The sequence below is a fragment of the Pseudorca crassidens genome, chromosome 7 (assembly GCF_039906515.1).
Source record: "Pseudorca crassidens isolate mPseCra1 chromosome 7, mPseCra1.hap1, whole genome shotgun sequence".
NCBI lineage: Eukaryota > Metazoa > Chordata > Mammalia > Artiodactyla > Delphinidae > Pseudorca > Pseudorca crassidens.
Genome location: NC_090302.1, coordinates 47,700,527 through 47,726,308, shown reverse-complemented (window position 1 = coordinate 47,726,308; position 25,782 = coordinate 47,700,527). Strand labels below are relative to the sequence as shown.

Sequence of the window (25,782 nt, the reverse complement as noted above, 5' to 3'; positions counted from 1 at the left end):
TTCCCTAAGGCCAGGCAAAACTAGTGCTCTCTTAAGGGAGTGTTGTTCCATGCCAGCTGGCATTTCCTGCAATGCCCTCAGCTTTTTTCAAGAATGAACAATGGGTAAAAAAGTAGAGGCTGTAAACTTGAGACCTGAGCATCTCAACTGGAGAGGAGATAGGCATTGAGCCCTGTGAATACACTGTCAGGAAGCAAAGGATTCCATATGACAGCAAAGTAGAAAGAGCTCTGGATTACGAATTAGGAGCCCTGGGTGCTAGTGATGTCTTCCTTACTCCCCTCTTCGAATTTCAGTTCCTTCTATAAAGTAGTGGGGTGGGAAGTAGATAGATTAAAAGAGCTATAAAGTTGCTTCTAGCCTTCAAAACCTTTATAATGATTTACAATGAGGTGAAACAATATACATGTCATTCAATAAAAATTTACTCAATGCCTACTGTACCAGGCAAGCAGGAGCTAAGGTGAAAAAAAACATTTTGCCTCCCCTTAGGACTTACAGTCCAAAGCACTGACAAATTTCCCAGCTCCGATATGTATAATTATTCACTATACCATTTATTTAAGAAAATATTTTTCAGCAAGATTGAATTTTCTCTTTTGCTAATATAGCTTCTTATCCCATTGTCAACAAGCAATGTGTCTACTATATACTGGGAGGCAATATAGATGTGGGTTAAAAGCATGAGATAGAATCAGAGTTCCAGTTAAATCTGAGCTTTACCTTATGCTAACTAAAGAAGCTTGGAAAAATTACTTAAATTCTCTCAGCTTCAGTTTCTTCATCAAAATAGGATTAATAATATTACCTACTTCCTAGGGTAATTATAGAGAGAAAATGACTTGAAGCATGCCAAGTAAGTTCTCAGTAAGTCATTCTTATTTGTTGTTAATATATAAAGTATAAAAATAATTGTAGGCCATTATCAAAAAATCTACAAACAATAAATGCTGGAGAGGGTATGGAGAAAAGGGAACCTGCCTACACTGTTGGTGGGAATGTAAACTGGTACAGCCACTATGGAGAACAGTATGGAGGTTCCTTAAAAAACTAAAAATAGAGCTACCATATGATCCAGCAATCCTACTCTTGGGCATATATCTGGAGAAAACCAAAAAGATACATGTACCCCAATGTTCACTGCAGCACTATTTACAATAGACAGGACATGGAAGCAACCTAAATGTCCATTGGTGGAGGAATGGACAAAGAGGATGTGATACATATATACAATGGAATATTACTCAGCCATAAAAAAGAATGAAATAATGCCATTTGCAGCAACATGGATGGACCTAGAGATTGTCATACTGAGTGAAGTAAGTCAGACAGAGAAAGACAAATATGATATCGCTTATATGTGGAATCTAAAAATATGGTACAAATGGGGGGCTTCCCCAGTGGCACAGTGGTTAAGAATCCACCTGCCAATTCAGGGGATGTGGGTTCAAGCCCTGGTCTGGGAAGATCCCACATGCCGCGGAGCAACTAAGCCTCTGTGCCACAACTACTAAGCCTGCGCTCTAGAGCCTGCGAGCCACAACTACTGAGCCCATGCACCACAACTACTGAAGCCCACACGCCCTAGAGCCCATGCTCTGCAACAAAAGAAGCCACCGCAATGAGAAGCCCGCGCACCACAGCAAAGAGTAGCCTCCACTCGCAGCAACCAGAGAAAGCCCATGCACAGCAACGAAGACCAACGCAGCCAAAAATAAAATAATAAACATAAATAAATAAATAAGATTTTTTTAAAAAATGGTACAAATGAACCTATTTACAAAATAGACATAGAGTCACAGATGTAGAAAACAAACTTATGGTTACCAAAGGGGGAAAGTGGGGGTGGGGGGGAAGGGATAAACTGGGAGATTGGGATTGACATATACATACTACTATATATAAAATAGATAACTAATAAGAACCTACTGTATAGCACAGGGAACTCTACTCAATACTCTGTATATCGGGAATAGAATCTAAAAAATAGTGGATATATGTATAACTGATTCACCTTTCTGTACAGCAGAAATAAACAAAACACTGTAAATCAACTATACTCCAATAAAAATTAATTTAAGAATTTTTTTAAATTAAAATAATTTTAATGTCAGTTTGAAGGCACAGATTTTTAGAATTTTAGATTAAAAGGGACCTTAGAAATAATCAATTTCATTTCGATTCTCTCGTTTTATAGTAATACAAAGACGTTGACTAGAGCTCTGGGACCCCTTATTCTCTTTACACATCCCAGGAATTAATTAGGTAATGTAAAGTGCTTTTCTGAGAAAAAAAAATGTCCTAAATCATGTGGATATTATTGCTATGATTTCTATTATTTTGAATCTTCTATTTGCCATTTACTGAAATTTGACTGCTGTTTCAGAGAGTCTTTCCAAAAAGAATATGGCATTTTGGCTAAATAGCTCAACTGATCCTTGCCCGAGCTTCTCCAAGTAGACTTAGAATCTCCCTCTCTGTGTGTATATACCATGAAGCCTGTTTTCTCTATTGGTTTTTCTAGCCATTTATAGCTAGTTAGAAAAAAATACTTTCAAGTTTAGATAAGCCAAACTTGTTTCATTGACTCCAGTCAGACAAAAACACCTCCTCTGGAAATCAAGTCTCTAGATATTCAACAGTATCTGCAGGACAATAAGATTAAAAGAAAGGGAGCTCATACAGAATAGAGAGAAAGCAAACTAACATTTTCCCATGCTTTCCCTGCAGCCAGGGATTCACTTAATCCTGACAATGACCCTGTGAATTAGATATTACTATCCCCACGGCAGGTAAAAAAGCTGAGGGCCAGAAAGCAATTTGTGTGAAGTCACCCAGACAGGAAATGATGGAGCCTGAATTTGAACCCAGGCCAGTCTGTTTCCAAACTCTTTCCAGTAAATCAGCCACATTCTCTCCCACCCGTGATCTTCACAGCATTCAACTGATAAGAGTACTTCTTAATGCAAAAAATAAAAAAATAAAAATAAAGGATTCCTACAAGATGGTGTAGTCACACTTTTGGAGAAAAGAGATCCATTATGCAATTCACTAAAAGTATGTGGAATGTTTACAAGGTGTTACTAAGGCATTGCACTTCAATCACTAAGAATCATCTCAAGTGATGTTTTAGTCCTTCCTAATAAGATTTTCTTGTATAATGTATTATGATTCTTGTATCATAAGAAGAGAGAGAAACTTAATGGATAAAGACATAGAAAGAATAGTATACATTTTATTTCTATAAAAATTTTTCTCTAAATCCAATCTCCTTGCAATTGATCGAGTCATTTTTCGTGGACTTTTGAGGGTAAATGTTTTGTGTTTTCCTTCACCTCCCTCTTCTGGCTTTTTTTCAAAGCATTTTTCCAGTCCACTTACAGTTCAGAACAGATGTAGATGCTGGCCTGCTCCCAGAATCTTGTTGCTATATCACGACTCCACCATTCCCCATGGACTTAGTAGTGCCAAAGTAGAAAATGACTTCAACCCACAGCAGAATCTGTGTTGCAGCCAATCCAATATAAGTCCAAAGGAATCAATCCTATTTGCAGCTTTTTATTCTTCATTTCAGTATACTGAGAATGTGTAGTATGTTGATTTTGATGATTTATAGAGTACTCTCTCCTCCACTGCCCCAACATTGTCATTTGTCAATTCTCCAGACTGGAAGAGCAGCAGATAAAAAGGAACTCAACAAGAAAATAAGAAAATAACTGCAAATCATTTAAAATGTTATAAAGTTAGAGTATATGAACCGGAAGATTAATACAACATAACTTTGGGTTACTCAACACCTACTAATGTCAGCAGTATCATTTCCCCACCACTTACAGGTACAGAAAACAGTACAATGTTGATAAAGAGCAGACGAGAAGGGAACGACTGTCAGTAACTCAGCCTTTTATTACAACAAAGCTACTCCAGAAAACTCCGACTCAAAAATCTACAGTGTGTAACGAACAGCAGGAACACAAAGAGACAAAAGAAAATATTGTTACACCTTCACTTCCAGGGACATTTGGACAATATCCAATTGAAAAGCCCTGGACTAGGTGTCATCATAGAGCAGGCAGAAGCATCAAGTGGTTTCCAAACGGCAGATTTTGAACCTCAAAGAACCTGTCTCTTCAGGGTTGTCTTTTTCACTTGTTTCAATATATTTAGGCTAAGTTCTGACATCCCCCAAATGAGCTTACTGACCTCATTCATTATTCTGTCGACTAAAAAAATTATTCACAACCTAAAAGTTGAGAGTTATGTTTTATTTGGCAGGAATTTTTAGGACTTCAAGCCCGGGAAGCAGCATCTCGAGTAACCCTGAGAGAACAGCTCCGAGGAGGCAATGGGGGAAGCCAGGTTACACAGAAGTTTTGTAACAAAGAGCAGGTAGTCAGGAACATCAAAAGATTATCGTTAATTAAAGAAAACCAGATATCCCAAGTTAAGGAATTTAGCGCTTTTCTGTGTATGGGAAGATGCAAGAGTCTGGGCTCACTGAAATCATTCCTTTGATATGCACCTCAGCTGTCTTCGGGCCATTATCCCGTGTTTTCACATCCTGAGTTTCCTCAGGGCTCACCGTAGGGAGTGGCTGCAGTCTGATGGCTGCTAGATGGCAGGTATTCTTTTCCTTCCTGAGTCCCTTCAGGGCTCACCAGCTCACCGTTGGCAGTGGCTGCAATCGCTGATGACTGTGACATCCTTTGTTAATTGATATGGCAGGAAATATTGCATTTCTCAATTCATTCCCCAAATATTTGTGGAGCTCCTGCTAGGGTCAGACACTGTCTGAGGCACCAGAATAGAGTGCTGAATAAAAAAGACAAGGCATTCATTCCAGAATCAAACTGCTTATGTTCTCAAAAGACAAATTTTAAGCATGTGATCTATTTCATCAGTGTAGAAACTACTTAGTCCTCACAAGCGTATTTCAAAATGAATATGTTTTACTGCCAATGTCCATATTTTCCTTCTTCAAGGGATCCGTTCATTTGTTAGCCACAAAACATATTGTCTTAAATCGTAGTAAAAACAAGCAATGAAAACATGGAACTTTTAGAAGAGTCATTTATTTCTATAAACTCTGCTAAGCTTGCCCTATCCTAAAATCTCCATAGAATGAAAACATAAAAATCCAAAGGGACACACATTCACCAAAGGGGCACACTGGTCTTTGCCTCATATAACGCTCAAGAAATAACTTAGTTTTTTATTAACATTTGATGAACTTTGACAAATTAGCATGAAGGACTAAATGAAATGATCTATTTTAACAGGAAGGCTAAGCAAATGGAACAGAAAATAACATGTAACTGAAAAGGAGTAGGATTTGCCACCCCAAAGTATACCTCTTTGGCATAAGGATTATCGTAGGTTGGTTATTTCTGAGAAGCTGCAGACACAGGAGAATCTCTGAAAACAGAGCAGAAGTTGCCCTTTTGTGAAGGAAATTTATGTGTAGAGGTATATCTCCATTTGTAAGGATTTTTCCCTTTGCAACCAGAAGAGAAGGATAAGACTTCTAATCTCTAGAAACTCCTTACCAATAGGGAGGATTCCATTTAAATGTGCATAACAACCTTACCCTTGTTTACAGTGCTTTTCCTGGTAACCTTTCATTACAGGTTCCCCCACTCCCACCCCACACATCTTTCTTTTGTCACTAGCTGAAGATGGTATTTAAGGTGGTAGCTTAGGCCATTTTGAGGAGTTAATCAGTTTTCCTGGGTTTCTCCCATGTGTACAGGAGGTATACATGTTATTCATGTTATTTGTTTTTCTCTTCTTAATCTGTCTTTTATTACAGAAAGCTATGGGGAAGGAACAATAATTTTCCCCTCTACCCTTCTAGGTTCTTGACTGAGAGCTCCCCTTAAAAGCCATCTTCAGCTAAAGACAAAAGAAAGGTGTTGGTGGGTGGGGGAAGCTGGTTATGGGAGGTTACCAGGAAAAGCACAGTAAACAATATGCTTATTATGTAGATTTAAACAGAACCTTCTGCATGCATAGTTTCTAGATTAAAGTCATCCTTCTCTTCCTGGGTACAGAGAGGGAGACATTCTAACAAATGAAGATTTCCCTTATAAATGTAAATATCTCTTATAAAAAGGTAACTTCTATTTAGTTTTCAGAGCTTCTCCAGTGTCTGCTGTTTCTTAAAAATGACATGCTCAAGATAATCCTTATGCCACAGAGGCATATATTGGGCTGGCATATTCTGCTCCCCTTCAGGGGTCTCAGCCAAGAACCCAGAAGGGTAGAGGGAAAATGATTCTTCCTCCTCTGCTTAAGTCTCTTATAAGGGATGTTGGACTAAAGTGTACCCTTTTTATAGATGGGGAAACTGAGACTTCCAAGAGGTAAAGTGACTGGCTCCAAAATACAGAACTAGAGTTAAGGGAAGGAGGTCACTGGTGTGGGGAGAGCTCTGTGGTAACAACGGTGACCACTAGATTTCAGTTCCTTGTCAGTAAAGGTTCACATCCTTCTCATGCAGAAAAAAAAAAGGAGAGCAGCCAGAAGCTAAGTTTCAGCTAGGAACAATGGGAAGCAGCAGCAAATCGAGAGCCATTATGGCCACTTCAAAAGGCAAAAGGTGAGAGACAGGCATGGCCAAGCAAATAAAAATGTATCTTTGAGCACAAGAGGACAGAAATCAGGATTTCAGACTCTGGGGTGCACTAATGTATAAGACATGGGGGGATCTGTTCTCCAAGAACTCTGAGTTTAGTAGAGGAAACAGACTAATTACACTATGTGAGAAAAGGGCACAGGAGTCAAAATGAGAAAACAGTCAGCCCAAGGGAGTCAGGTGATAAGTCAAATAACATAGGCATCATACAGGACGGATTATATATTGGGTATCAAAGTATGAATAGAAATTTTCCAGGTAAAAAGTAGGTGAAGACCATAGCATTCTAACTTAGAGAACAGCAAGTGCAATGGTAATGAACTGAAATCACGTATTGATATTATGGCTAAAGCTTAAACACCATAGGGAGAAAGAGTAGGAGATGAGTCTGAAGAAGTAGGTAAGGGCTTTGGACATTATTCTGAGGAAGCCAGTGATGTTTTTGTTTTGATTGTGTAACCTTGTTTTGAAAATTATTTCAAACTTATAGAAAAGTTGCAACAATAAGAAAAGTACATAGAACACCTGCATATCTTTTACCCAGATTCACCCATTAACATTCTGTCCCATCTGCTTTATCATTTTCTCTTTCTCTCTGAAGGGCAGGGAAGAGCAGAACCAAGTTTTGGGACTGGATAACTGAATGGTGGAGGCTCTGCCAAGACAGACAGTAATGATAACAGCACAACAATATGAATAACTTACATATTATGTATGCTAGTTATATGCAAGGCACTGTTCTAAATGCTTTAGATATATTAACTTATTTAATCCTCAAAACAACCTTATGAGGTTAGTTTACTTATTAACTTCCTTTTAAAGATAAGAAAAATAGTATTTCGAGGGGAAAGATGATGGAGTCAGTTTTTGAGAGAGTAAGCAACTCCTACTCATTCTAGAAACTTCCAAGAAAAGGGTGAGAGACATTTATGACAAACCCCCAGCCAATATAATACTCAGTGTGAAAAGATGAAAGACTTCCCACTAAATTCTGGAAAAAGACAAGGATGCCCATTCTTATCACTTCTGTTCAACGCAGTATTGGAAGTTCTAGTCACAGCAATCAGACAAGAAAAAGAAATAAAAGGGAAGATGATAATTGCAGATGACATGATACTCTATATAGAAAACCCTAATGACTCCACACAAAACTATAAGGACTAATAAATGAATTCAGCAAAGTAGCAGGATACAAGATTAATATACAGAAACCTGTTGCATTTCCTTACAGTAACAATGAAATATCAGAAAGTTAAAAAAAAAAAAATCCTGTTGAAAATTACGTCAAAAAAACACCAAAAACAAAAGCAAAAAAACCCTAGGAATAGCCTAACCAAGGAGGTGAAAGACCTATATGCTGAAAACTATAAAACATTGATAAAGGAAACTGAACATGATGCAAAGAAATGAAAAGATATCCTGTGCTCTTGGACTAGAAGAATTAATATTGTTAAAATGGCCATACTACCCAAAGCAACCTACAGATTTAATGCAATCCCTATCAGATTATCTATGACATTTTTAACAGAACTAGAAAAAATAATCCTAAAATTTATATGGAACCACAAAAGCAATCCTGAGAAAAAGAATCAAGCTGGAGGCATAACCCTTCCAGACTTCAGACAATACTATTACAAAGGTGCAGTAAATGAAACAGTGTAGTACTGGCACAAAAGCACACATATAGGTCAATGGAACAGAATACAGAGCCAAGAAATAAGCCCACACCCCTACGGTCAATTAATCTATGACAAAGGAGGCAAGAATATACAATGAGGAAAAGACAGTCTCCTCAGCAAGTGGTGTTGAGAAAGCTGGACAGCCTTATGTAAATCAATGAAGTTAGAACACATCCTCACACCATACACAAAAATAAACTCAAAATGGCTTAAAGATTTAACTATAAGACATGACACCATAAAACTCCCAGAAGAGAACACAGGCAAAACATTTTCAGACATAAATCATATCAATATTTTGTTAGATTGGTATCCCAAAGCAAAAGAAATAAAAGTAAAAATAAACAAATGGGACCTAATCAAACAAACACAGCAAAGGAAACCATCAATAAAATGAAAAGACAACCTATGGAATGGAAGAAAATATTTGCAAATGATGCAACAACAAGGGGCTAATTTCTAAAATACACAAAGAACTCATACAACTCAATGTCAAAAAAAACAAACAACCCAATCAAAAATGGTCAGAAGACCTAAACAGACATTTCTCCAAAGAAGACGTACAGATGGCCAAGAGGCACATGAAAAGATGCTCAACATCTCTAATTATTAGAGAAATGCAAATCAAAACCACAATGAGAAATCACCTCACACTGGTCAGAATGGCCGTCATCAAAAAGTCGACAAATAAATGCTAGAGAGGGTGTGTAGAAAAGGGTACACTGTTGATGGGAATATAAATTGGTGTAGCCCCTATGGAAAACAAAATGGAGGTTCCTTAAAAAACTAAAAATAGAGCTACCATATGATCTAGCAATCCCACTCTTGGGCATATATCTGGAGAAAACCATGATTCAAAAAGATACATGGGGACTTCCCGGGTGGCGCAGTGGTTAAGAATCCACCTGCCAATGCAGGGGACACGGGTTCGAGCCCTGGCCGGGAAGATCCCACATGCCGTGGAGCAACTAAGCCTGTGCGCCGCAACTACTGAGCCTGCACTCTAGAGCCCGCGTGCCACATCTACTGAGCCCACATGCTGCAACTGCTGAAGCCCGCGCACCTAGAGCCCGTGCTCCGCAATAAGAGAAGCCACTGCAATGAGAAGCCCGTGCACTGCAACTAGAGAAAGCCCATGTGCAGCAACAAAGACCCAACGCAGCCAAAAATAAAATAAAATAAATAAATTTATATTAAAACAAAAAGATACGTGTACCCCAGTGTTCATTGCAGCACTATTTACAATAACCAAGGTGCAGAAACAACCCAAATGCCCATCAACAGATGACTGGTTTATGAAGATGTGAGATATATGTTAATATACAGATATAGATGTCTATATTAATATCTCAATGGAATATTAGCCATAAAAAATGAAATATTCCCATTTGCAGCCACATGGATCAACCTAGATAATATTATACTAAGTGAGGTAAGTCAGACAGAGAAAGACAAATATATGATATCACTTATATGTGGAATCTAAAAAATAATACAAATGAATCTATATATTGTACAAAACAGAAACAGACTCAGAAACATAGAAAACAAACTTATGGTTTCCAAAGGGGAAGGGGAGGGGGGAAGGGATAAATTAGAATACGGGATTAATAAATACAAACTACTATACATAAAATAGATAAGCAACAGGGATTTACTGTATAACACAGGGAACAATATTCAATATCTTGCAATAATCTTATTGCATCTATATTCAGTATCTTTCCTATAATGGAAAATAATCTGAAAATGTATATATATATATATATAACTGAATCAATCTGCTGTACACCTGAGACTAACACAATATTGTAAATCAACTATACTACAATTAAAAAAAGAGCAAGAGAAATGTGGGAACTATGGGTCAAGAGATTATCTTAGAAAATTGGAACATTTATCCTTCATTCACATCAGGAGATAGCTGTCACTCTCTAAACCTCCAACCTTAGCTTGAATGCTAAAGATTATATTAATTTTATGTATGTAATGCTGGAAATTATATATATATTATATTAATATAGCTTCAGCTCACATGGAAGAAAATTAAACCCAAAATACCAAAACGTAAGAGATGCTTTCAACCACAAATTTATTTCAAATTATGAAGTAAAATTAGATATGGAAATGGCAAACCAATTTTATTTGTATTTTAATACTCAAAATGGTTTTAAATTATTCAGATGGAAATCAGCATCTCTCAGTCGCCGCCTTGTGGCTTGGTTTAATGATTTCCAAATTGATCAGATGGACAGACTTTATCTGAAGAACTTTATGAAATAGTTTCCAAGGCTGCATCTATGATCAGAACAGGGTAGGAGAAGACCTGTATTTTTAAAAAGCTCTCCGAGGTGATTTGGATGACCAGCCAGTGTAAAAAACTGGCAGCGTAAAAATTATCTTTTTTTTTTTCAAGTTCACTTGAAACAGCTTCAGACACAGTTTTTAGAACAAGAAGGAAACCTAGAGATCATTTTCTCCCGTTGTTTCATTTCACTTGTGAAGAGACTGAAACTAACGCTGTGAAATGGCTTGTCCAAGGTCACAGTAAATGGCCAAACCCAGAGCAGAACCTAACATCTCTTGGCTCTAAATTCAGCATGATTAATTGGAACAATTCAGTCTAATCCAATTCATCTCCACCTGTTTATCCCTTAACTTACTGAGAGTTCAACAATGTCCCTACCCTCCACATCACTTCTGCCTAAGAAAAGCATAGGCAGAGTTGCCAACAGATATTCTTTGGAGAGAAATTCTTTCCTTTTTAATACCTGGCATATCTTAAAGATTGATTTCTAGGAGGCAGGGGAAATTAAGCAGGCTAAAATATTCCCTATGAGACAAGCCATTTGAACTGGTGGCCTCTTCCCTTCTCCAGGATCGGTCTTCGTCAGCTTTGAAGGAGGGCTGAGCAGGGACCCCTTCCCCCAAATATCAAAGTATCACCTCTCATTCTACATAATAAAGTTAATTATCCTTTGGGTCTAGAAATTTGAAAGTGCAGTGGAAAATACAGCTGCCTGGGACGGGAAACAGGAAAAAACACCTTCCAGTCTGCCCCTAGGCAAGGATTAGTGAGTTAATCTGTAGAAAGATGGACTAAGGCTTGGGCAGGTGCTGAATGAGGAAAGGAATTTGAAAAGTGGGGAAATAGGCCTGGCAAAGTTTGTCTGCTTCACCATTTTGCAAGGGTTAGATCTGTTTATCCCCAACATAATTACATTTCTGGGATTCCTTTCAGTCCTTTCCCTCTGATCTCTTTCAGTGTCCACATCAGCTTTGAGAAGTTCTGGGCTCATCTAAAATAAAATCTTGCCTTTTCAAAAGTCAGACCAGCGGTGTGGGCATCTCCTGGGAGGTTGTGAAAAATGCAGAATCTTGAGCCCCACCTGAAACCTACTAAAGCAGAATTGGCATTGTAACAAGATCCCGAAGTGATTCGTATGCACTTAAGGTTTAAGAGATAATGCTCTAAAAGATAAATTGCAGAATGGTGTGGCTGGAAGAGAACCAAATGTTACCAAGGCCAGTTCAGAGCTTTCTCAACTATATTAAAATCCAGGGTTTCATGAAATGGTTCCATGATTCTAAGAAGCATAATTATGTTTTGCTGAAATTGTTGAATGTATAAATGTTTTTAAGCTTGAGGACTGTATGAGAATTCAGTTTCTTTCTCTCTTCCTTTAAATTACACTCTTAACTTCACCTATGGTGGGGCGTTTGTTTCTAAATGCAATCAAAAAGAACAAGTTTGGGACTTCGCTGGTGGCGCAGTGGTTGGGAGTCCGCCTGCCGATGCAGGGGACACGGGTTCGTGCCCCAGTCCGGGAGGATCCCACCTGCCGCGGAGCGGCTGGGCCCGTGGGCCATGGCCGCTGGGCCTGTGCGTACGGAGCCTGTGCTCTGCAACAGGAGAGGCCGCGGCAGTGAGAGGCCCGCGTACCGCATTAAAAAAAAAAAAAAGAACAAGTTTGGACTTCCCTGGTGGCGCAGTGGTTAAGAATCCACCTTGCAGGGGAAATGGGTTCGAGCCCTGGTCCGGGAAGACCCCACATGCCGCGGAGCAACTAAGCCCGTGTGCCACAACTACCGAGCCCGCGTGCCACAACTACTGCAGCCCACGTGCCTAGAGCCTGTGCTCCGCAACCAGAGAAGCCACCACACTGAGTAGCCTGCGCACCCCAACGAAGAGTAGCCCCAGCTCGCTGCAACTAGAGAAAGCCCGTGGGCAGCAACGAAGACCCAACACAGCCAAAAATAAAATATTAATAAATAAATAAATTTATATTAAAAAAGAAAAAGAACTAGTTCCAGTATTGTCATCTGAAGTAGAAGCTGCAAGAAGCCAGCGACAGCTCTCAGCATGTAATGAGTTATGTGGACTTCAGCAAATTACATGGTTTTCTTGGATATTAGTCACCACATCAGTGAGATGGAGACACTATTGTCTGCCCCTGTATACCTCCCAAAAGAGTAAAGGATCAAAAGAATTCCTAGTTTCTGGAAATAGCGCTGCTGATAACTTAGTGGCTCAGATCAGAAACGCAGAAGCCATTCTTGACTTCCCACATCAGGTCCATCACCAATTAATCTCAAGCTCATTACCTCTCCCACAACCTTCCATTTCTTTTATTCTCACTGCCACTAATCTAGACCAAACCACCACATATTTTTTCCTAAACCATGGCCTCCTCTGGGTGACCCCTGCCCCTGCTGCCCTTTAAGACATCATTTACTCTGAAACTAGAAGGATTTTTCAAAAAGCACTGTTTTGATCACAGATTTTCCCTACCTAGAACTCTTCAATGGCTTTCTAGGGCTTTTATGGGAAAGTCCCAAATCCTCCTGTGATTCATTCTGCTTCAGATCTGGTCCTTGCCACCTTCTTTACAATCTCTTCTCTTGCTGCTCTCTAGTTATATCATTTTTGAAAATCAGAACATCATGAAGAAACAATATGTCTCCCACTGTCCCTTTAACCTTTCATGTGACTGTTTCTTCTCTCACACTTAGATGAAAAAACCAGCAGTTGCAATAACTTTTTGGTTCCCTACTGGGTGATAGAAAATATTATGGTCACTTCCAATGTCAATACATTCTCAGTTCAATATTTCAAAACATCAAGTCCCATATGACACTGAAAACATTCAAAGTTGATTTAAAATTGAATTGTGCCCCTCCCCCATGCTGGAGCCCAGTGTGAGCTGGTTGCTAGTGGAAGAAGAGGGTGGGTCCTAGTCTCTTCTCATTTTCCCCACATGGTGCTCCCACCTCTCCCACCCAAATCCAGTGTGCTAAACCTGGTTTCTGATTCCACCAGCGGGTTGAAGCAGGGGAAGAGAGGAGCGGTAAGGAAAGGGTTAAGCTTCTTCCCTGGCTCATATTGTCTAAAGATGCCTCACCAAATGTAGAAGTCTAGCTGCTGCCTGCTGACCTCTCCTCTGGCTCTGTAACTGCAGATGACTCTAGTTTTTAAAGCAAGAGTTGACATCAGTCCACCACGCCCCCTAAACTCCTCAGGGTACATATTAAATTCTCCTACTGATCCAAGGGAAGTCCTTCTCTCTAATCTCGAGATGAAAGGCAGCACCGCATTCCCCTCCCCCTTGGAGAGGTTGGAGGAAATAACTCTCTCCAAAAAATCATCTCCACAAATCATTCCCTCATTTGGAATTCAGGAGTCAAATAACTAGTTTCTGGATGTTTAATTTGAAATTACTATAGAGTGGTATGTTGTAGAACCTGCTTCAATTTCAGATCTCTCTTACCTTAAAGTCAAAGCTCGCATTTTAGCAACATATTGCATGGAATTTCTGTTGGTTTCTCAAACACACCATATTCTCGTTGATTTCTGGCCTTTCAAACATGTTGTCTTCTCTTCTTCCACTCATTCATTTATCTTGGCACTACTCATGTATCTCCAATTCCTCATCCACATTTCAGTATAAAAGGGTTGAAAGGGTTTCCCTGGTAGCACAGTGGTTGAGAGTCCGCCAGCAGATGCAGGGGACACGGGTTTGTGCCCCGGTCCGGGAAGATCCCACATGCCGCGGACCGGCTGGGCCCGTGAGCCATGGCCACTGAGCCTGCGCGTCCGGAGCCTGTGCTCCGCAACGGGAGAGGCCACAGCAGTGAGAGGCCCGTGTACCGCAAAAAAAAAAAAAAAGAGAGAGATGAACTGTATGTACTTCATAGATAAGGAAATCATAAAAGCCAATAAACACATGAAAAGATGCTCAACCAAATAAATTATGTAGGAACTACAAATAAAAACTAATAGACACCACTTTCCACCTACCAGACCAGCAAACATGAAAAAGTATAACAATATCAAATGTTGAGAGGATATATAAATACTTAGCTATTGCTGATACCAGTGTAAACTGGTCTAAACTCTTTAGAAAACAATTTGTCATTGCCTTATCAAGGAGAACATGTGCATACTCTGTGACTCAGAAATTTACTTCTAGGTAGTAACATAATGCTCAGGAGATATGTACAAGGATGTTCATGATAGCACTATTTGTGATGGTCAAAAACGGGGAACAATCCAAATGCCCATTGACAGAAAGAATAGATTAAGGTATGTTCATACAATAGAATACTATACATCAGTAAAAATGAATGAACCACAGCTCTATGTGACAAAATGGATAAATCCGGGAACATAACGTTAAATTTTAAAAAAGCAAGCTGCAGAAGAACACTTGAAGTATAATACCTTATATATAAAGTTAAAAACAAAGTTAATAAAATATTTTGTACATGCATATACATGTAATAAAACCATACAGAAAAGCAAGGGGAAAATAAAAAATTTAAGACAGTGGTAATTTCTGGATAAAGAGATTCTTTATATATATATTACATATATATGAAGAAATTTTATATACATGGGTGATGGGCACATGTGTTTATTTTATTATATTCTTTATAACTTACCTATTTTTATTCATATTTTGTATATGACATCTCCATAAATTATTTTATATGTATAAAATATTTGATTTTAAAAGTATGGTTTTACTCATTTCTCCATTTATCTGCCATAATCAGTTGTCTCTGTCTGTTATTTCAAGGTAGGACCTATGATTCCTTTTTTTTTTTTTTTAAATATGGAACGCTTCACGAATTTGTGTGTCATCCTTGTGCAGGGGCCATGCTAATCTTCTCTGTATCGTTCCAATTTTAGTATATGTGCTGCCGAACCGAGCACAGACCTATGATTCTTGACTATCAACCTGTTTCAGGGCCAAAGTCTGAACCCTAGTTCTGAGGAGCCATTTTGCCTCCATACTAAGTCCAGTATTAGACAGCAGGGAAAGTAGGATAAGAATCACGTTCCAGGGCTTCCCTGGTGGCACAGTGGTTGAGAGTCCGCCTGCTGATGCAGGGAACACGGGTTCGTGCCCCAGTCCGGGAAGATCCCACATGCCGCGGAGCGGCTGGGCCCGTGAGCCATGGCCGCTGAGCCTGCGCGTCCGGAGCCTGTGCTCCGCAACGGGAGAGGCCACAACAGTGAGAGGCCCGCGTACCGCAAAAAAAAAAAAAAGAAAGTTCCAGTCCTGGCTCTGCCATTTATCAGCTGTACAATTTCAGGAATCTCAGCCTCAGTTTTCTTGCCTACAAAATGGGACAATACAACTCCAACCTTGGACTTGCTGTGAGGATCAAATGAGACATTCACAAAGTACTCAGGACGTTAATAAGTGCTCAGAACACGTTAATGTCCGCCATTATGAAAGCAGTAAGTAAGAGGCTGTGTTCCAAATGGTGCACAACCATTACTGATATTTATAAATTAAACTGAAGCCTGGGCACTACTTTCTTTAACTCACTATTTCACTTGACAGACATTCATTGAATGGTTACTAGGCACCAGATATTTTGATGATGGGTCAGTAGCTTCAGCCTCATAAGTGAAAAATGGCATTTGTTCTAACCTCAGGGCTAGGCCTAATGAAGAGGTTTCTGACCCAAGGCATGCACAATGTGAGAATTGAGTTACAGGGACTTAGGCTGTGAGCAAGTAAAATGTTTAATAAATAATGAAAATATGACCCTTGGCGCCAGCATGGTACTTAAGGCCATCTGCTGAGTCATTCCTAAGCTGGGGAAACGTAAGTTCCTGAAGCTACCTGGAAAGCTGGTTATGTCATCTCTGCTTGAAATGAATTCCGAGATATATGTCACCTCCTGGGGTGGTGTGGGTGTGGGGAGAGGTTTTAACTCCTGGGAAGTGAGATATTACTTTGTTCCATTTTGCAAAAATGATCTATTAGACTCCATTCCCAGAAACTGTCTCCTGAAGGCTTAAAGCAGGGCTAAAGAAACAGAATGCATATTTTAAATAGATTCTGTCTTTCTTTGAGCTGAACTCCAAGTTGCCTAATAAATTTTTAAATTCCCAAAGAGCTAGATGCATTCAGAGTGACTCCAAAAAAGATGTTCTATTTTGGGATGTCACAGGCATCACTGCCATAAATCATCACAAATAAAACTGTTGCTTTGACTAATTGGGGGCTATACAAAAGGTCGACCTCTTCGTCCTCATCTGCCTTCCCCTTCTTCCCTTTATTGGATATCAGTTTTCAGAATTAAGGATATGAATCTGATCTATCTTCCTGTTACTAATTCAGACTTTAGGTCATAGAAGGACCATAGGATTTCAGAGCTGGCAACTGGAACTCAGAGTTCTTGCATGCATTTCTCAAGGTCATACATCTTAGTGCAGTGGTTCTCAAGCTGTGGTGTGTAACAGAATCACCTGGAGGGCTTGTAAAAACACAGATTGCTGGGTCCCATTCCCCGAGTTTCTAATTCAGTATGCATGGGGTGTGGCCTGATAACCTGCATTTCTGGCAGTTTTTAAGGTGTTATTGATCCTTCTGGTCCAGGTCATAGTTTGAGAGCTACTGTCTCAGTTATTCAAAGGACAAAATATAGAGGCCAACCCTCAAACTGTCCAGTACTTTCTCCAAGGCAGCTCTTCTATAGCATATAGATTTTATGTCCTATCCTTTATTAAGTTATGGAAACCAGAGTTTCTTCTCCTCCTGAAAGTGGAGAATTCCATTGGAGGTAGAGCTAAAAGCATGAGCTTTGGCATCAGACAGGCCTGGGTAAGGGATTAGCTATTCCACAGTTTAGTTTTGTGATTTTGGGCAAGTTACTTAGCTTATTTGAGTTCCAGTTTCTTTATCTGTAAATTAGTAATTATTAGCTGTTCTAATGCTTTGAGACTCCTGAATGAACTGTTCAAAAACTATCTGACAGTTATAGGACTGTAAGCCATTAATAAAGCATCTAATTTAGCTTCTTCACTTTCTAGATGTGGAAACAAAGAACCAGGGAAAGTAAGTGTCTTAACTGAGATCTCATAGCATATGGCAAAGGAGGACCAGGATCCTGGCCTTTTAATGAGTTTTGTTTTGTTTTATGGTTTTTTTTGTGGTATGTAGGCTTCTCACTGCTGTGGCCCCTCCTGCCACGGAGCACAGGCTCCGGACTCACAGGCCCAGCGGCCATGGCTCACGGGCCCAGCCGCTCTGCGGCATGTGGGATCTTCCCGGACCGGGGCACGAACCCGTGTCCCCTGCATCAGCAGGCAGACTCTCAACCACTGCGCCACCAGGGAAGCCCTTGTTTTGTTTTAATCCTTCACATTGAATGAATATTTCCAAACCAAACACTTAAAAACTAAACACTTTAATAATGGAAGTCCAGTCATATGACAATATATAGACTTAAGACAAACATTTTAGAGAGCCATATAAGCCAAGTTCTGTGATTTAATCTGCTTTTCAAAATACCATTTTTTTTGGTACAAGGTTATATATTACACTTATACAATGGGATATATTATATGGGAAGATAATAAAGAATCTATTCTACTCACATTTAACAACTAAAAGAAAACTTACAGCAAGTCTCCAAATTTTATTTTATTTTTATTTACAATGCAATTTCAAAAAAGAACCTTCCTTGTGACATGGTGGTTTGCAAAAGGGGTGTGGCTGTTTATAGAAGTCTTGTCTTTGCTGTTAGAATTGAGTACATTTGAAAAATGAGAGTTAGCAGATGGGAAATCATTTTCTACATCAAGGAGAAAAAAGTTTTCAATGTGTTAGGAAAATTATAGCAAATGTTTAAAAGAGAAAAAGCAACTCAGAGGACACTGCACACTCAAGCTGTACTTGTTTGGAATGTATAAAAATTAGAGTGTTTGAGGGCTAGCTTAAACTCTTCATCTAGTGAACACGGACCCTGGCATGCAGTGGTGTTGGGAGATTTGTGGAACTGATCAAATGGCTTTGGCAAAGAGGAGCATGGAGCCCAGTTCAGTGCTTTTGGCATGGTGACCAGCTCATCATTGCTTTCATTTTCTAAAATAGTAATATTTTCCAAAATATTAATATTTTGATGAAGCCAAGAAACAAAGGGTCAGTGCTGTGGATTAAGAAACCAAGGTGTGGGCTTCCCTGGTGGCGCAGTGGTTGAGAGTCCGCCTGCCAATGCAGGGGACACGGGTTCGTGCCCTGGTCTGGGAAGATTCCACATGCCGCGGAGCGGCTGGTCCTGTGAGCCATGGCCGCTGGGCCTGCGCGTCCGGAGCCTGTGCTCCGCAACGGGAGAGGCCACGGCAGTGAGAGGCCCGCGTACCGCAAAAAAAAAAAAAAAAGAAACCAAGGTGTGCTTTCGCGCTCTCTTGTTATTTGTCTTGATGTGAGCTGACTGTTTACATCTAAATCACTATTTGGTTTATAGTAAGACTAAGACCAATATATTTTAGAAAGCTTATTTGATCCAAGTAATAAGAGATATATCCACTAAGTGACCACTAGCTGGTTGGTTAAGTAGACAAATAATGGGCCTCTTCTTACAACTCTTTAGTTTCCTGTTTCAACCTGCAGTATCCAGATTTAATCAATGCTGCAGCCACTCCAAGATGGCAGGAATATTCAATTGCCTTGGAAGCATATACTGATGTTGCATGATCAGAGGGGATAAGGCAGAGGGCTTTGTTCACAGCTAAGAGACAGGGGATTGTGCCAATCAGAAAGCCTAGCTTATAAGAAAAGAAAAGCCTAGATAAGAAAAGCCTTATCTGCCCGGCACCTGATAATTAACAACCCTCACTAATGGGAAGCTGCAATCCCAGGAAGATAATGGAAATACATTTAAAAAGCCAATTTGACCCTTTGCCAAAATTTGCAATGGGCCCCTACCTCAGATGATTTGGAGCTCATTTTAATAGGCTTGAAAATCTGAAAATAAATGATTTTGAAGTGATGACATAAATTATGTATGAGTATCCATTGAATATTCATGTGTAATGAGTTTATGGAATACAAGAGAGTATTTCTTTTGAGATGCTGCAATACTGTTATTGTTAGATTCAGAGCCCAGCTGATTGCTTATAGGGAGCCTTTGTGCAAATTTGAAAAAGGCACCCCCTCTGAGTGATGTAGCCATGTGGGTACATGATCTGGCAAGAGGAGCCTGGGCTGGATCTTAACTCCCTTTTGTCCCATTGGCTGGGTGCTTTTGTACAATGCACAAATTGCAATCCTTAAGTGGCAGCCCCAATTGCTACATGAAATGTGTGCCAGTAGCAAGGATTTCAAGGCTTGAAGTGCTTGTGTTGGTTGTTACAGAGTACATTTGAAATTTATAAAAGTGATGGTTCCTTCTCTTGCCCCAGCACAGAATTTATCTGCAGAGATGAAGTGTCAGTTAAGCTCTAAAATGCCATGAAAGCAGGGGGAGCCTTCATGATAGAGAACAGAGATCTTGTCTTGGCAGCTATGTTCCCTGAAGAAGCATAGCTAGTGAGTCACACTTCCCAAGCCAGAGGCAAACAACTCAACACCTGGGAAATTTAGATTTCTGACACCACAACTGTCTCATTTCCCACCCGCTGCACTGACACTAGAAGGGGAAAACTGTTGGGTTGGGTGTTGAGGTAAAACCTTTTACATCCACCCAGTTGTACTGGAACTTAGGGGCAGTGGGTATTAGCAATAAAAGTATACGGGCTCGGGGCTTCCCTGGTGGCTCAGTGGTTGAGAGTCTGCCTGCCGATGCAGGGGACACGGGTTCGTGCCCCGGTCCGGGAGGATCCCACATGCTGCGGAGCGGCTGGGCCCGTGAGCCATGCCTGCTGAGCCTGTGCGTCCGGAGCCTGTGCTCCGCAACGGGAGAGGCCCACGTACCGCAAAAAAAAAAAAAAAGTATATGGGCTCAAATGTTCATTTTCCTTCTTGGAACCATTGACTTATGATACCATGGTAATGAGAGTAGGAATCCCATATTGAGTTTCCAGTTCCAGGACAAAATGGAGTAAACACACATCTCTTTGTTCCTCTGGCTAAGAACAGCTAAAGGCCCTTGACACTGTATATAAAACAAACATAAGAAGGTTCTAACATGTAAAGGGAAGAAGGTAGACCTTCAGGGATCTCAGGACCAATGGAAGGACATGGGGATGTGGGTTTCCTTCTTGCCTGGGATAGCCCAGACTGCGTTCTGGAGAAGCAGGCATCCTGGAAAAGCCAACAAGCGTAGACAAAAAAATCCCCAAGAAAAATTGGTTCTCTCTAGCTACTGGAAAAGGAAAGGGGCAGCCTAGCAAAACAAAACTTTTGGACAGCACTTCCCTGATGGCACAGTGGTTAAGAATCCACCTGCCAATGCAGGGGGCACAGGTTTGAGCCCTGGTCCGGGAAGATCCCACATGCCGCAGAGCAACTAAGCCCGTGCGCCACAACTATTCAGCCTGTGCTCTAGAGCCTGTGAGCCACAACTACTGAGCCCATGTGCCACAACTACTGAAGCCCACACGCCTAGAGCCCATGCTCCACAATGAGAAGCCACCGCAAGGAGAAGCCTGCGCACTGCAACGAAGAGTAGCCCCCGATCCCCGCAACTAGAGAAAGCCCGCGCACAGCAACAAAGATCCAACGCAGCCAAAAACAAAATAAATAAAATTAAATTAATTAGTTAAACAAAACAAAAAACTTTTGGAGAATAATTGCTCTACTGCAACCAAACACCACAGAAAAGTATGAGTGGAGAGCCTAGACTTATGTCCTTGGCCAGCTATAACAAGGCATTTCTCTTCCCCCCACCAGTGGGGAGGTGGAACATTTATCCCCACCATATGGGAATGAGACTACCCCCAACCTCTGCCCCAGGTTGTCAGTAAAGACTGTGTGGAGAGCCAGGACTTCCATGCCGACCCAGCGGTTGAGTCACCCCTCCCTACCAAGGTGGTATCAGAGAGGGCTGAGTGGGAACCTGGGACTTTACCACATTCCATCCCAAGCTAGGCTTCCCAGCCCCCTGTAGTGTCAGCAGAGGCCTAGTGGAGAGTCTGAACTCCCACTCCCACCCAGCAATAATGAGATGCCCCTCCGCTTCCCAGGGTTCAGTGGAGGCCAAGAGGGGAATTTGAGTTTCCACGCCACCTGACAGTAATACTATAAGGCATCACCATCCTTCCTCCACTGATGTGGTGTCATAGAAGACCTGATAAAAGAGAAGATTTAAATATGATCCAGAATCTCATAATATAATAGCAAAACTGTCCAAGATACAATTGAGAATCACTCATGAGGAACCAGGAAAATCTTAACTTCAATGAGACGAGATAATCAACACACACCAATACCAAGTTTATGTTGATGCTGGAATTATCTGACAAGGATTTTAAAGCAGCCATCATATGAAATGCTTTAACAAGCAATTAGAAACATACTTAATACCAATGAAAAAATAAAAAACCTCAGCAAAGAAATAGACAATATAAAGAAGAACCAAATGGAAACTTTAGAACTGAAAAAATGCAAGAATCAAAATAAAAACTCAATCAATGGGATCAATAGTAGAATGTAGAGACCAGAGGAAAGGATCAATGAACTTGAAGAGAGAATAACAGAAATTACCCAATATGAACAACAGAAAGAAAATAGACAGGAAAAAAAATGAATAGAACCTTAGGAACCCATGGAACTATAACAAAGGATACAATATTCATGTCATGTCATCAGAATCCCAGAAGGAGTGGAGAAAAAGGGCAGGGCTGAAAAGGTACTTAAAGAAATAATTGCAAAAATTCCCCAAGTCTGGCAAAAGACATAAACTTACAGATTTAAGAAACCTAGTGCAGAGACTTCCCTGGTGGTCCAGTGGTTAAGACTCCTCTCTCCCTGTGCAGGGGGGCATGGGTTCAATCCCTGGTAAGGGAACAAGATCCTGCATGCAGCAAGGAGGAGAGGATCTTGTACTGAGTCTTGTCATTAGAAAGAGCCCTAAAACAGAAAAACAGAAACCAATTACAGTCAGGTGAGTCACATTAAGAAAAGAAAAAAAGGTTAAGACCATTGCTTTATAGCATCACTGTCATAGCGTTAGGTTTAGTAGGTATAAAAATACTTGAGGATTAATAGCTTAGTTTCAGAGAAGTTTACATCTGCTAAGCAAATACACAGTAACATAACACATTCAAGCGGTGAGCCACTGAAGTGGTTTTAGGGGATGATTTTTGAGGAGAGACTTTGTTTCATAAGCCACCAGTATGACTCGTTTTTCACAACTATCACAACTAAAAATGTTTTCCAATTTCTAAACAGGTTGAGAGCAAACTTAGGATGTGAACTTTAAAAATACATTATTGTTATTTATTTATTTAAAACATTTTTTAAAATTTATTTATTTTATTCATTTATTTTTGGCTGCATTGGGTCTTCGTTGCTGCATGCAGGCTTTCTCTAGTTGGGGCGAGCAGGGGCTTTTCTTCATTGCGGTTCATGGGCTTCTCATTGCAGTGGCTTGTCTTCTTGCAGAGCACAGGCTCTAGGTGCATGGGCTTCAGTAGTTGTGGCACACGGGCTCAGAAGTTGTGGCACACGGGCTTAGTTGCTCCACGGCATGTGGGATCTTCCCGGACCAGGGCTCGAACCCGTGTCCCCTGCATTGGCAGGCAGATTCTTAACAACTGTGCTACCAGGGAAGCCCCTATTGTTATTTATTTAACTTACTATTTAGTACAGACATACTTTGTTTTATCGTGCTTCAGCATGTTACATTTTTCACAAATTGAAGGTTTGTGGCAACCTTCAGGATATTTGCAAAAGACTTTCAGCAAGGGTTCAGTTGGTTTCTCATCTTGTTCTCAAAACAGGTTAATCTGGGAGATTTTAGTCCCTTCCAAGACAGTGTGATCTGAATCTGCTAAGGTCAGTGGCAAACAGTTTGATTTGAATTTGATTTTGGTTTTTGGCATCTTCTTCAGAATCTCTTCATTCTCTGAAGTTTTGTTTAAAAATGATAAGGCTTGGCCATGACTAATTGTGTTTGAATTAAAAATATGACGTAATCCAATGTCATATTGGACATGATAGTGACAAGGGAATGTCCTTGCATGCCCTCTTACTTTATTCACCAACTGAGCTGAAGCATGGCAATAGGAGAAAATGTAGTCTCTCGGTACTGTTCCTACCACATGCTTTTTAAAACATACTCTTTGAGGGGCCCAAATTTTAATCAGTTAATTAACTAATTTATTTTTAACATTGATTTATTTATTTGGTTGTACCGGGTCTTAGTTGCAGGAGGCGGGCTCCTTAGTTGCGGCAGGCATCCTCCTCAGTTGCGGCAGGCAGCCTCCTTAGTTGTGGCATGCATGTGGGATCTAGTTCCCTGACCAGGGATCAAACCCCGGCCTGCTGCATTGGGAGCACAGGGTCTTATCCACTGCACCACCAGGGAAGTCCCTTAATCGGTTAATTTAAATAAACAAAGCTGGCTAGCCCTGCCCTACCAACACAGCTGTGTCAGAACAGGTTGGACTCTGTTTAACCTCACGATGAATCAACAAATCAGTTAGTTATTTCCTGATACAAGAGATTTCACTTTTCACCATGAGATAATAAACATGGATTATTTGGTGGTTAGTGTTTATTTTTATTTTCCAAGTTAGAATGATATAACAACTTGGTAAAATTTTCTGTTGTTGACTTAGAAGATTTTAAATGAGATTCAAATGAAAGAGAAAGAGAGGAAAGTGAAGGAATAAAGGGAGAGATAAGAGGTAAAATTAAAAATAAGACATATTTTTTCATGTGTTTCAAGGGGAATGTTGGAAAGAAAACAGCTATAGAGAATAATATAGTACCTAAGTCAAAACTTTTTTGATACAAATTTAGAGTTTCTAGCAGCAAAAATATGTTTCTCTTTTTTTCTGATTAAAAAGCATCAATGAATCTTTTTTAACATGCATTTGAAATAGCTGAATAATCCAAATACAAAACAAATCAACACACTTGCTTGTAACATAGAGGTGAAAACATTAAAAAGGCTATCTGCAAAATAATTTGTAAAAGCCCCATTCCTTCCTGCTTCCTCTCCAATCACGATGTAAACTAGGTTCTGTAAACACCTATCTCTGTCTCTAAAACAGAGGGAGTGATTTGGGGCAAAAGCTTATTTTTCAGATTTGCATCTGCGTTTTCCTGCATGATTTATGGTAGAAATTTGACTATTTTCTTGTAAACTTTGAGAATGAACTCTTTAGGAGAAATTCAATCTTCTCCGAATTACCCACTTTGGGGTAATTACTCAAGATTACCCTTTTCTGGATTATTCCCACTTTTTCTATGGATGTCCTGTAGCGGATGATAAATCAGATCATTGTTTTCCTGCCTTCATGTGCTATTAGATGCTATGTCCTCATGGTGCACTATCAGCCTCAAGTGAAGTGGCATTAGGAAGGTAAATCATTTGCCCAATTTATATCTTTATAGTTTTAATTTTCTTCTCGTTTTATTTGTTTTCCTTTAAATTCTTGAACATATTTACAGTAACTTTTATATCCCTTGTTAGCTATTTCCATCATTTCTGTTATTTTTGGCTTATGATTTTTCTCCTGGTAACGGGCCAGATTTTTTTTTACATGTCTAGTAATGTTTGATTGGATGCTGGACATTATAATGTTATATTGTTGCTGTTGAGACTGTGTTGTTCTTTTTAACAAACGTATAAATTTGTTCTGGCTGGTAGTTAATTTACTAGCAGCTCACCTTGATTCTATTGAGACTTGGTTTAAAGCTTTGTTACAGTGGGTCTAGCACTGCCTTTATTCTGGGGCCACTGTAGCCTTACTACTAAAGTGTGACCCTTCTCAGCTTTACTTTGATGGCCCCAGATGTTCAAAAAGGTCTCTCTGGACAACCCTCAGAATGGGAGAAAATATTTTCAAATGAAGCAACTGACAAGGATTAATCTCCAAAATATACAAAGAGCTCATGCAACTCACTATCAAAAAAACAAACAACTCAATCAAAAAATGGGCAGAAGACCTAAATAGACATTTCTCCAAAGAAGACATACAGATGTCCAACAAACACATGAAAAAATGCTCAACGTCACTAATTATTAGAGAAATGCAAATAAAAACTACAATGAGGT

At 39.9% G+C, this 25,782-nt stretch overlaps 1 non-coding gene across 1 annotated transcript; it reads right to left on the bottom strand.

Moving 5' to 3' along the window:
- Nucleotides 1–15,422: 15,422 nt before the first annotated feature.
- Nucleotides 15,423–15,529, bottom strand: LOC137228468 (U6 spliceosomal RNA). The gene has a single exon (XR_010945259.1). It is a non-coding gene; the product is annotated as a U6 spliceosomal RNA (small nuclear RNA).
- Between the last annotated feature and the right edge of the window lie 10,253 nt (nt 15,530–25,782).